Below are 11,509 nucleotides of genomic sequence, written 5' to 3'. Positions count from 1 at the left end.
CATCCGATAGCTACGTCGCTTTTACCCTTAAGATGTTTTCAAGTCGTTCATATACCTCGTTCTCTTTACATACACAAATAAAGTCTAACCGTCAAGGAAGGGTCAGCCTTGCCTTGGCAAAGCCCGACCCTCCCTCGGGGGCTAGAAGGGGGGAACCCCCTCTGCGTCAAAAATTTCCTCGGAAAAAGTCTTTCTGCCAAAAAATCTTTCGCGCTTTTCGACTGCTTCGATAGCGGGATCCTGAAAACGACGGAGTACACGTAAGCGGCAAGGCCGACCGAGCCGAGGGACTCCTACGCCTCCGGGATACGAATACCTCACTCATCACCTTCTGCGATAAGTAACTCACGCTCGGATAAGCGATTCTGCTGACCGAACAAGTCTTAACGCTCGAAAACTTTTTTGCCAGAACGATTTTCGTGCCTTCTCGACTATATCGATAACAGAATCCTACAAACAAGTAAGAGTGCACGTAAGCGGCGAGGTCGACCGAGCCGAGGGACTCCTACGCCTCCGGGATACGGATACCTCACTCATCACCTTCCGTGAAAAGTAACTCTCGCTCGGATAAACGATTCTGCTACCGACGAACAAGTCCTGATACTCGAAACAAGAGGAAAGGAAACGTAGCTTTATAACACGACAATGATATGTTTGGGCCTCGACGGCCGCAAAAAACATACGCATACTACTGACAAACTGTTCCTGCAGGTTCATACATCAACAGAGGGAACAACAGCACCCTCGGCGTTGTTTCCACCTTCGGCGGGATCTGGCCCGGCCTCGGACGGTGACACGGGCGGAAGGATCTCCACCTCGAAGGAGGAAGCCAGCACCAAGCTCGGGCCATCATAGCCAAGGTCTCCATAAGGGTCCCGGCCCGGGCAAACACCTCGACCGGCCGCTCCGTAGCCTCGGCCAGCTGTCCCCCGAGGACATCAGCACGGCTCATGGCCTCGACAGCCTGACTCCAGGGTTGGTCCTGCCAGCGGACGACCTGGCCAGGCTCCAGCCGCCGCTGCTGCACCTCCTCGGCCAAGGAGGCCACATACTCCTGGGCCAATGAAGCCTCTTCTCGAGCCGACCCCGCCTCTGTCCACACTGACACCGCTGCCTCCGGCTCTGACTCATCGCAGAACAGCCGAGGGTTACTTAGCTGAGCAAGAGAAGCCTTGAGTGGCAAGGCCGACCGAGTCGAGGGACTCCTACGCCTCCGGGATACGGATACCTCACTCGTCACCTTCCGCGCAAAGCAACTCACACTCGGTTAAGCGGTTCAGCTAGTCGACAGGCGAGTCCCGATGCTCAAAATAAGGGGACAATACGGCCTCACACCCAAATACACAGATGTTCAGGCCCCATCAGCCGCAATGAACATACACCGACACTTGCGCCAATACCGCGCCTTCTCGACTGCAGAACCGGTGCCGCGACTCGAGGCAACCCTGCGCATGGCCCAACAGTGCCAACCGAGCGCATCGGTCATGGGCCAGTCAGCCGCGGGAGAAGGCGCGATGGTCGATATGGCCAAAAGTGGGCCGGCAGTAATGGCGGCAGCAGGCGAGCGGAAACGGCGGTCAAATCGTCTGCAGGCTCACGTCCCCTCCTGGAGCAGCAGGAGAGCCCTCTCCCACGGCGTGAAGACGACGCGCCCGTGTCCCGTCCCTCGAACGGCTCGCGCAACGGCTGCCCCGCGACCACCCATCCCGTCGCATTAACTTCGCGGCAGGGCAAGCGACACCTTTGGCAGGCGAAGCGGGCGACGTTTCACCTCCGCCATGATGACCGCGTCAAAAAAGATGCACCACATCGTTTAAATTCGTATCCTTTTCCTTCTCCCCTTTCTCTCTCTTGCTACAGGGACCGAGAAAGGGGATATTCCGAAAGGGATCCTTCTCTGCGAAGGAAGCGGGCCCCGAGCCCTCCTACTGATCAGAGGTTCGAAGGCTGGCCCCTCGGAAGGGTTCGACAGCCACCTCAGAGCACTCGGGCTCCGCGCTCACTACTGATCAGAGGTTCGAAGGCTGGCCCCTCGGAAGGGTTCGACAGCCGCCTCAGAGCACTCGGGCTCCGCGCCCACTACTGATCAGAGGTTCTAAGGCTGGCCCCTCGGAAGGGTTCGACAGCCGCCTCAGAGCACTCGGGCTCCGCGCCCACTACTGATCAGGGGTTCGAAGGCTGGCCCCTCGGAGGGTTCGACAGCCGCCCCAGAACACGCAGAGCTAGGGATGACTCTGGGTACATCCGATACATGGCCGAGGCTCGGGCTACGCTCCCGAGGTATCCTAGGACATTTCTAAGACCAGCAGGAGCAATTCTGTAACAAAATCCCATCAGAGGGAGGCATCGAGCCCTCAGACCCTATCAAACGGGACCGGGTCCGGCAAATCACCTGCAGGTACTTTTGGAGCGCGCCTCCGGGCCACTAGCCGACCCTTATCGAACGGGGCACGGGCGTCCACTCGGATCACCCGTTAGCAACTCACTGGAGACACCATGTTCGGCGCCCCCCAGGGGCAACATGGCGCTTCCCCCCTCCTCCTTGCGGAAAGGCGATGAAGGGGCGTATGATAAAAGCCGAGTCAGTCCTTGATCGTCCTCTCGCTCCGTGCAAAGGCTCGGGGGCTGCTCTTGCAAACCTGGCTACGGCCAAACCGTTGACAGCATCAACAGACCAACCTGAGAACTCGGAACCCGACCATGCACTCGGGCTACCGTCAGATCGCATAAGGGAAGAACCAGGCCGGCCAAGGCATCGCAAAAAGCATTAAGACCTCAGAGGAGTTAAACCACTCCTCCGAGGCCTCGGGGGCTACACCCGGCGGGTGCGCTCGCGCGCACCCACCGGAACAAAATGTAACCGAGAAAGGCCAGTCCCCTTGCAAAAAAGTGCGACAAAGCCTCCAAGCGAGTACCAACACTTCCTTTGAGGCTCGGGGGCTACTGTCGGGGACCATAATTAGGGGTACCCCCAATACTCCTAAACTCGGCTGGTAATCACCATCAGCACAAGCTGTAGAGCCTGATGGACGCAATTCAGGTCAAGGCTCCGTCCACTCAAGGGACGCGATCTCGCCTCGCCCGAGCCCAGCCTCGGGCAAGAATAGTAGACCCAGGTGGATTCACGCCTCGCCCGACGGCCTCCTCAAGCAACGGGCGCACCCTCGACTCGCCCGAGGCCCAGCTCGGGCAGGCGTCGCACTGAAGCAACTTTGGCCAGATCACCTCGCCAACCGACCGTATCGCAGGAGCATTCAATGCGAGGATCGCCTGACATCTTATCCTAACGCACGGTCCTCAGTCGACAGGGCTGAAGTGACCGCAGTCACTTCGCCCCTCCACTGGCTGACCTGACAGGAAAACAACGCCGCTCGCCCCTCTCCGACTGATGTGCCACCCACCAAGGTGAGGCTGACAGCAGCTGAGTCCAGCCTCAGGCGCCACAGGAAGCTCCGCCTTGCCCGACCCCAGGGCTCGGCCCCCGCTTCGGCCTCAGGAGAAGTCTCCGCCTCGCCCGACCCCAGGGCTCGGCCCCCGCCTCGGCCTCGGAAGATGGACTCCGCCTCGCCCGACCCCAGGGCTCGGCCCCCGCCTCGGCCTCGGAAGATGAACTCCACCTCGCCCGACCCCAGGGCACAGCCTCGACCTCGACCTCGGGCGGAATCGCGTCCTCGCTCAGCCTCAACCTCTACCTCGGAGGAGTTTCCGCCTCGCCCGACCTTGGGCTCGGACCGACCACGCCACAGGGGGGATCATCATTACCCTACCCCTAGCTAGCTCAGGCTACGGGGAACAAGACCGGCGTCCCATCTGGCTCGCCTCGGTAAACAAGTAATGATGGCACCCCGCGTCCTCTCATGATGACGGCGGTTCTCAGCCCCTTACGGAAGCAAGAAGACATCAACAAGGTCCCAGCAGCCCCGATAAACAAGTAATGATGGCACCCCGCGTCCGCCCATGACGATGGCGGTTCTCAGCCCTTTACGGAAGCAAGGAGACGTCAGCAAGGTCCCAGCAGCCCCGACAACTGTGCTTCTACAGGGCTCAATCACTCCTCCGACAGCCACGACATCGCATGCACAAGGCTCTAGCACCTCTCTGACAGCCACGTTGGCATGTATATAGGGCTTTGGCTCCTCTCTGCCGGACACATTAGCATATTGCTACACCCCTATTGTACACCTGGACCCTCTCTTTACATCTATAAAAGGAAGGTCCAGGGCCCTCGTACGAGAAGGTGGTCGCGCGGGAGGACGGGCCGACGAACAGGCTCCCTCTCTCTCTCTCTCTCCCTCGCGAACGCTTGTAACCCCCTACTGCAAGTGCATCCACTCTGCCGCAGGACAACACGAGGCCGCGGTTTTCCCCCTTTGTGTTCCATCTCGCGCTAACCCATCTGGGCTGGGGCACGCAACGACAATTTACTCGTCGGTCCAGGGACCCCTGAGGTCGAAACGCCGACACTAATAATGGCCAATGTTCAAATATAAATTGATATAAAGCAAAACTCGAATTCTATCTTGGACAACAACCACTATATATATAGTCAAAGGAGTAGTTAAGGATCCCTATTTGCATCCTAAGAGCATCTACAACATGAGTCCTAAATGGACTTGTATTTTGAATTATATGACTCTAACAAAAAAAGTTATGCTCTAACAGGTGTCCTATTCCACAAAAAATCATTAAAATAATTAGAGGACTCGACCCCATATGTTGGAGCCCTATCCTCGTTTTGTACACTACTCCTAACCTTTAATTTCCTAATAACATGCTGTAGGACTGAGTTGTTGGACAAATGTTTTTTGGCCCAAAACGCTTCAAATTAGGTCCTATTTAATTTTTTAGGACTCAAATATATGACTTATTGTTAGACATGCTCTAAGAAGTTTCAACATGTTATAAAGCCCAAATGGACCAAGCAATAGTGATGTAACACCTTGACAAATTTTGGATGACCACTTCTTTAGAAGATTCCAGTTAATTATAGAGAAATTATGATGTAGGACTAGTTATATTGAATAACTTATCTTTCATCCTTAGGTGGGTCATTGAAAAACATAGTCTAAATGTGTCTTAGACATCGTTTTACCATAGGATGGTTCTTGAGTCAGAGATAGACTCAAACTTGACACAGATTAGGCCTCCAATTTAACTTGGATGCCCTTGTTGGCCTTCTAAGGTGGTACTTGAGGGGAGGATGTCTAAGGGCTACCCTGGTGTGTTCTTCATCTTTTTGGGGGTGTGCTCCAACTTGTGCCAGGGTCCCTAGAGTGAATACTAGCACATAACAACGACATAACTCTTGGTATAACACAATGATGTTGGGGGCCTACACTGACGAAGGTCCTTTGATTAGTTGTGTTACATGATTGCCTTAAGGATACAATGAAAAGCCATGTCGAAGGTCACTTGTTGATGAAGAAACAACCAGCTGCCTAACTCATAACTTTGACCATGAGTAAATGTGTTTCAGGAACACTTCTTCTTATAGACGAAGATGTCCTTCGACCATAGCAGTAATCAAAAGACGCTTCGTCTATGCACAAGCGGCACAAACGACAAACGAAGGCGGCAACTTCAGCCATAAGTTGAGAGGGAAGACAACTGGGCGACAAAGGTTGGAATTCACAGAGTCAAGAACGAAGAAAGTACATTACTATCTGTCGGGGACCATAACTAGGGGTACCCCCAAGACTCCTAATCTCAGCTGGTAACCCCCATCAGCACAAAGCTGCAAAGGCCTGATGGGTGCGATTAAGTCAAGGCTCGGTCCGCTCAAGGGACACGATCTCGCCTCGCCCGAGCCCAGCCTCGGGCAAGGGCAGCCGACCCCGGAGGATTTACGTCTCGCCCGAGGGCCCCCTCAAGCAACGGACACACCTTCGGCTCGCCCGAGGCCCAGTCTTCGCCAAGAAGCAACCTTGGCCAAATCGCCACGACGACCGACCGTATCGCAGGGGCATTTAATGCAAGGATAGCCTGACACCTTATCCTGACGCACGCCCTTCAGTCGACAGAGCTGAAGTGATCGCAGTCACTTCGCCGCTCCACTGACTGGCCTGACAAGAGGACAGCGCCGCCTGCGCTGCTCCGACTGCTGTGCCACTCGACAGAGTGAGGCTGACAGCGGCCAAGTCCGGCCTCGGGCGCCATAGGAAGCTCCGCCTCGCCCGACCCTAGGGCTTGGACTCAGGCTCAGCCCCGAAAGACGACGAACTCCGCCTCGCCCGACCCCAGGGCTTCGACTCGGGCTCAGCCCCGGAAGACGACGAACTCCGCCTCGCCCGACCCCAGGGCTCGGACTCGGGCTCAGCCCCGGAAGACGACAAACTCCGCCTCGCCCGACCCCAGGGCTCGGACTCGGGCTCGGCCCCGGAACACGACGAACTCCGCCTCGCCCGACCCCAGGGCTCGGACTCAGCCCTGGCCTCATCCGACGGTCTCCGCCTCGCCCGACCCAGGGGCTCGGACTCGACCTCGGCCTCGGAAGACAGACTCGACCCCGACCTCGGAGGAGCCTCCGCCTCGCCCAACCCAGGGCTCGGACCGACCACGTCACAGAAGGTGCCATCATTACCCTACCCCAAGCTAACTCAGGCTACGGGGAACAAGACCGGTGTCCCATCTGGCTCGCCCCGGTAAACAAGTAATGATGGCGCCCCGCATGCTCCATGACGACGGCGGCTCTCAGCCCCCTTACGGAAGCAAGGAGACGTCAGCAAGGACTCGACGGCCCCGACAGCTGTCCTCCCGCAAGGCCCCAGCGCTCCTCCGACGGCCACGACATCACACGAACAGGGTGCCAAAACCTCTCCGGCTGCCACGACGGCATGTACTTAGGGCACTAGCTCTTCTCTGCTAGACATGTTAGCACACTTCTACATCTTCCATTGTACACCTGGACCCTCTCCTTACGCCTATAAAAGGAAGGTCCAGGGCCCTCTTACAGAGGGTTGGCCATGCGGAGAAGGACGGGACAGCGCGCGCGTAAGCCTCTCGCTCCCTCCCACGCGGACGCTTGTAACCCCCTACTGCAAGCGCACCTGACCTGGGCGCGGGACAAACACGAAGGCCGTGGGTTTCCCCTTTTACGCCTGTCTCCCTCTGGCTTCTCCCCCCTTCACGCTCTGTCTCGCGCCGACCCATCTGGGCTGGGGCACGCGACGACAATTTACTCGTCGGTCCAGGGACCCCCCGGGGTCGAAACGCCGACAGTTGGCGCGCCAGGTAGGGGCCTGCTGCGTGTTGACGAACAGCTTCCCATCAAGCTCCAGATGGGTAGTCTCCAGCAACCTTTCCAGCCCGGAACGGTGCTCCGTTTCGGAAGTCTTGAGTTCATGTCCCTCGACGGCAGCTACGACATGATACTCCTTCCCCCGCCGCGCGACAGCGACAATGGCGGCCGACAACCCACCCGCCGGCGGCGGAATCGACGACGTCTTCCCCACATGGTGGAAGAACAACATTCGGGTTTGTCCCGTCGCCTCCCCCGCCGACGGAGGAGTAGGCGGGGCAACCAAGGCCAAGCAGGAGGCGACACCTTGTCGGCTGTCGAGCGAGTCAACGGTGCCGGCGCCCCAACGGGGGACACGTCGGGCATCGACTTCGCGTTTGAGACGAAGACGAGCACCGTTTCCCCGCAACACGCCAACTCCAAGCGGACAGACGACGCCAACACGCTCGCAAAGGACTTGCTGGGTGTCACCCTCGTACCTGAGACGACGGTGCAGTCTGCCCCTGACGTGACTTCGTCACCGCCCGTCGACCAAGAGGTACCGACCGATTCCCATCTCGTGCCTTTTGGATTCAGCCTCGACCCACCAAGCGACTTCGCTTCGGTGGACGCTTTCATAGAGACGAGTCCAAACCCTCCGGGGTATGGTATGCGGTCACCCTAGGATCGGCTGACAGCCGTCTCGACCTACGGGCCCTCGGGTTCCGAGGAAGATGACGAGCCCGACTTTTGTTGGGATTTCTCCGGACTTGGTAACCCCAGTGCCATGCGGGACTTCATGACCGCATGCGACTACTGCCTCTCCGATTGTTCCGATGGTAGCCGCAGCTTCGGCGACGAGGACTGCGGCCCGAGTCGTGAATGTTTCCACGTCGATCTAGGGGGTCCCGGCGAAGGTAACCATCTTGGTATGCCGGAGAACGGTGATCCCCCTAGGCCTGCGCCTCGCGTTGACATCCTACGGGAGCTAGCTGTGGTCCTAGTCCCTACGGGGTGTCAGGACTCACAGCTCGAGCATATCCGCGAGATGCAGGCCAGGCTCGACGTGGGAGCAGGAACACTTGAGCCATTCCGCCGGGACATCGGGCAGGAATGGGCAGGCCAACCTCCGGCCGGAGAAGCGCGTCATCTACCCCAGGGCATCCAGCACCGCATCGCCGATGATGTTAGGGCAAGGCCGCCACCGGCTTCCAGCGGTGTCGGCCAGAACCTGGCTGCAGCGGCAATACTTCTTCGCGCGATGTCGGAACCATCAACCATCGAGGGGCGACGTATCCAGGGAGAGCTCAAGAATCTCCTAGAGGATGCCGCGGTCCGACGGGCCGAAAGCTCTGCCTCCCGAAGGCAGGGGTACCCCTCAGAGCATCGTGCCGCGACTTCCCGATTCATGCGGGAAGCCTCGGTCCACACCGGGCGCACGCGCAACACAACGCCTGCGGCCCCGGGTCGCCTCGGCAACGAGCACCATCATCGCAACCGCCGAGCCCACCTTGACGAGAAGGTGCGCCGAGGCTACCACCCCAGGCGTGGGGGACGCTACGACAGCGGGGAAGATCGGAGTCCCTCGCCCGAACCACCCGGTCCGCAGGCTTTCAGCCGGGCCATACGACGGGCGCCGTTCCCGACCCGGTTCCAAACCCCGACTACTATCGCAAAGTACTCAGGGGGACGAGGCCGGAACTGTGGCTCGCGGACTACAGGCTGGCCTGCCACCTGGGTGGAACGGACGATGACAACCTCATCATCCGCAACCTCCCCCTGTTCCTCTCCGACACCGCTCGGGCCTGGCTGGAGCATTTGCCTCCGGGGCAGATCTCCAACTGGGACGACCTGGTCCAGGCCTTCGCCGGTAACCTCCAGGGCACGTACGTGCGCCCTGGGAACTCCTGGGATCTCCGAAGCTGCCGCCAGCAGCCGGGAGAGTCTCTCCGGGACTACATCCGGCGATTCTCGAAGCAGCGCACCGAGCTGCCCAACGTCACCGACTCGGATCTCATCGGCGCGTTCCTCGCCGGCACCACCTGTCGCGACCTGGTGAGCAAGCTGGGTCGCAAGACCCCCACCAGGGCGAGCGAGCTGATGGACATCGCCACCAAGTTCGCCTCTGGCCAGGAGGCGGTTGAGGCCATCTTCCGGAAGGATAAGCAGCCCCAGGGCCGCCAGCCGGAAGATGTCCCCGAGGCATCCACTCAGCGCGGCACCAAGAAGAAAGGCAAGAAGAAGTCGCAAGCGAAACGCGCCGACGCGGACCTTGTCGCCGCCGCCGAGTACAAGAACCCTCAGAAACCTCCCGGAGGCGCCAACCTCTTCGACAAGATGCTCAAGGAGCCGTGCCCCTATCACCAGGGGCCCGTCAAGCACACCCTTGAGGAGTGCGCCATGCTTTGGCGCCATTTTCACAAGGCCGGGCCACCTGCGGAAGGTGGCAGGGCCCACGACGATGATAAGAAGGAGGATCACAAGGCAGGAGAGTTCCCCGAGGTCCATGACTTCTTCATGATCTATGGTTGGCAAGTGGCGAACGCCTCGGCTCGGCACCGCAAGCAAGAGCGTCGGGAGGTCTGCTCGATAAAGGTGGCGGCGCCAGTCTACCTAGACTGGTCCGACAAGCTCATCACCTTCGACCAGGGCGACCACCCCGACCGAGTGCCGAGCCCGGGGAAATACCCGCTCATTGACGACCCCATCATCGGCAACGTCAGGCTCACCAAGGTCCTCATGGACGGAGGCAACAGCCTCAACATCATCTACGCCGAGACCCTCGGGCTCCTGCGGATCGATCTGTCCTCGGTCCGGGCAGGCGCGGCGCCTTTCCACGGGATCATCCCCGGGAAACGCGTCCAACCTCTCGGACAACTCGATCTACCCGTCTGCTTTGGGACTCCCTCCAACTTCCGACGGGAGACCCTCACGTTCGAGGTGGTTGGGTTCCGAGGAACCTACCACGCAGTGTTGGGAAGGCCATGCTACGCCAAGTTCATGGCCGTCCCCAACTACACCTACCTCAAGCTCAAGATGTCGGGCCCCAACGAGGTCATCACCGTCGGCCCCACGTACCGACACGTGTACGAATGCGACGTGGAGTGCGTGGAGTACACCGAGGCCCTCGCCGAATCCGAGGCCCTCATCGCCGACCTGGAGAGCCTCTCCAAGGAGGCGCCAGACGTGAAGTGCCATGCCGGCAACTTCGAGCCAGCGGAGACGGTTAAGTCTATCCCTCTCGACCCCAGCAACGACGCCTCCAAGCAGATCCAGATCGGCTCCGAGCTTGATCCCAAATAGGAAGCAGTGCTCGTCGACTTTCTCCGCGCAAACGCCGATGTTTTCGCGTGGAGTCCCTCGGACATGCCCGACATACCGAGGGATGTCGCCGAGCACTCGCTGGATATCCGAGCTGGAGCCCGACCCGTGAAGCAACCTCTGCGCCGATTCGACGAAGAAAAGCGCAGGGCCATAGGCGAGGAGATCCACAAGCTAATGGCGGCAGGGTTCATCAAATAGGTATTCCATCCCGAATGGCTTGCCAACCCTGTGCTTGTGAGAAAGAAAGGAGGGAAATGGCGGATGTGTGTAGACTACACTGGTCTAAACAAAGCATGTCCAAAAGTTCCCTACCCTCTGCCTCGCATCGATCAAATCGTGGATTCCACTGCTGGGTGCGAAACCCTGTCTTTCCTCGATGCCTACTCAGGGTATCACCAAATCAAGATGAAAGAGTCCGACCAGCTCGCGACTTCTTTCATCACACCTTTCGGCATGTACTGCTATGTTACCATGCCGTTCGGTTTGAGGAATGCGGGTGCGACATACCAAAGGTGCATGAACCACGTGTTCGGCGAACACATTGGTCGAACGGTCGAGGCCTACGTCGATGACATCGTAGTCAAGACGAGGAAAGCCTCCGACCTCCTTTCCGACCTTGAAATGACATTCTGGTGTCTCAAGGTGAAAGGCGTAAAGCTCAATCCCGAGAAGTGCGTCTTCGGGGTCCCCCGAGGCATGCTCTTGGGGTTCATCGTCTCCGAGCGGGGCATCGAGGCCAACCCGGAGAAAATCACGGCCATTACCAACATGGGGCCCATCAAGGACTTGAAGGGCGTACAGAGGGTCACGGGATGCCTTGCGGCTCTGAGCCGTTTCATCTCGCGCCTCGGCGAAAGATGCCTGCCTCTGTACCGCCTCTTAAGAAAGGCCGAGTGCTTCACTTGGACCCCTGAGGCCGAGGAAGCCCTCGGGAACTTGAAGGCGCTCCTCACGAACGCGCCCATCTTG

Source organism: Zea mays, chromosome 1, assembly GCF_902167145.1.
Source record: "Zea mays cultivar B73 chromosome 1, Zm-B73-REFERENCE-NAM-5.0, whole genome shotgun sequence".
Classification (NCBI taxonomy): domain Eukaryota; kingdom Viridiplantae; phylum Streptophyta; class Magnoliopsida; order Poales; family Poaceae; genus Zea; species Zea mays.
Note: the sequence above shows the minus strand (reverse complement) of the source record.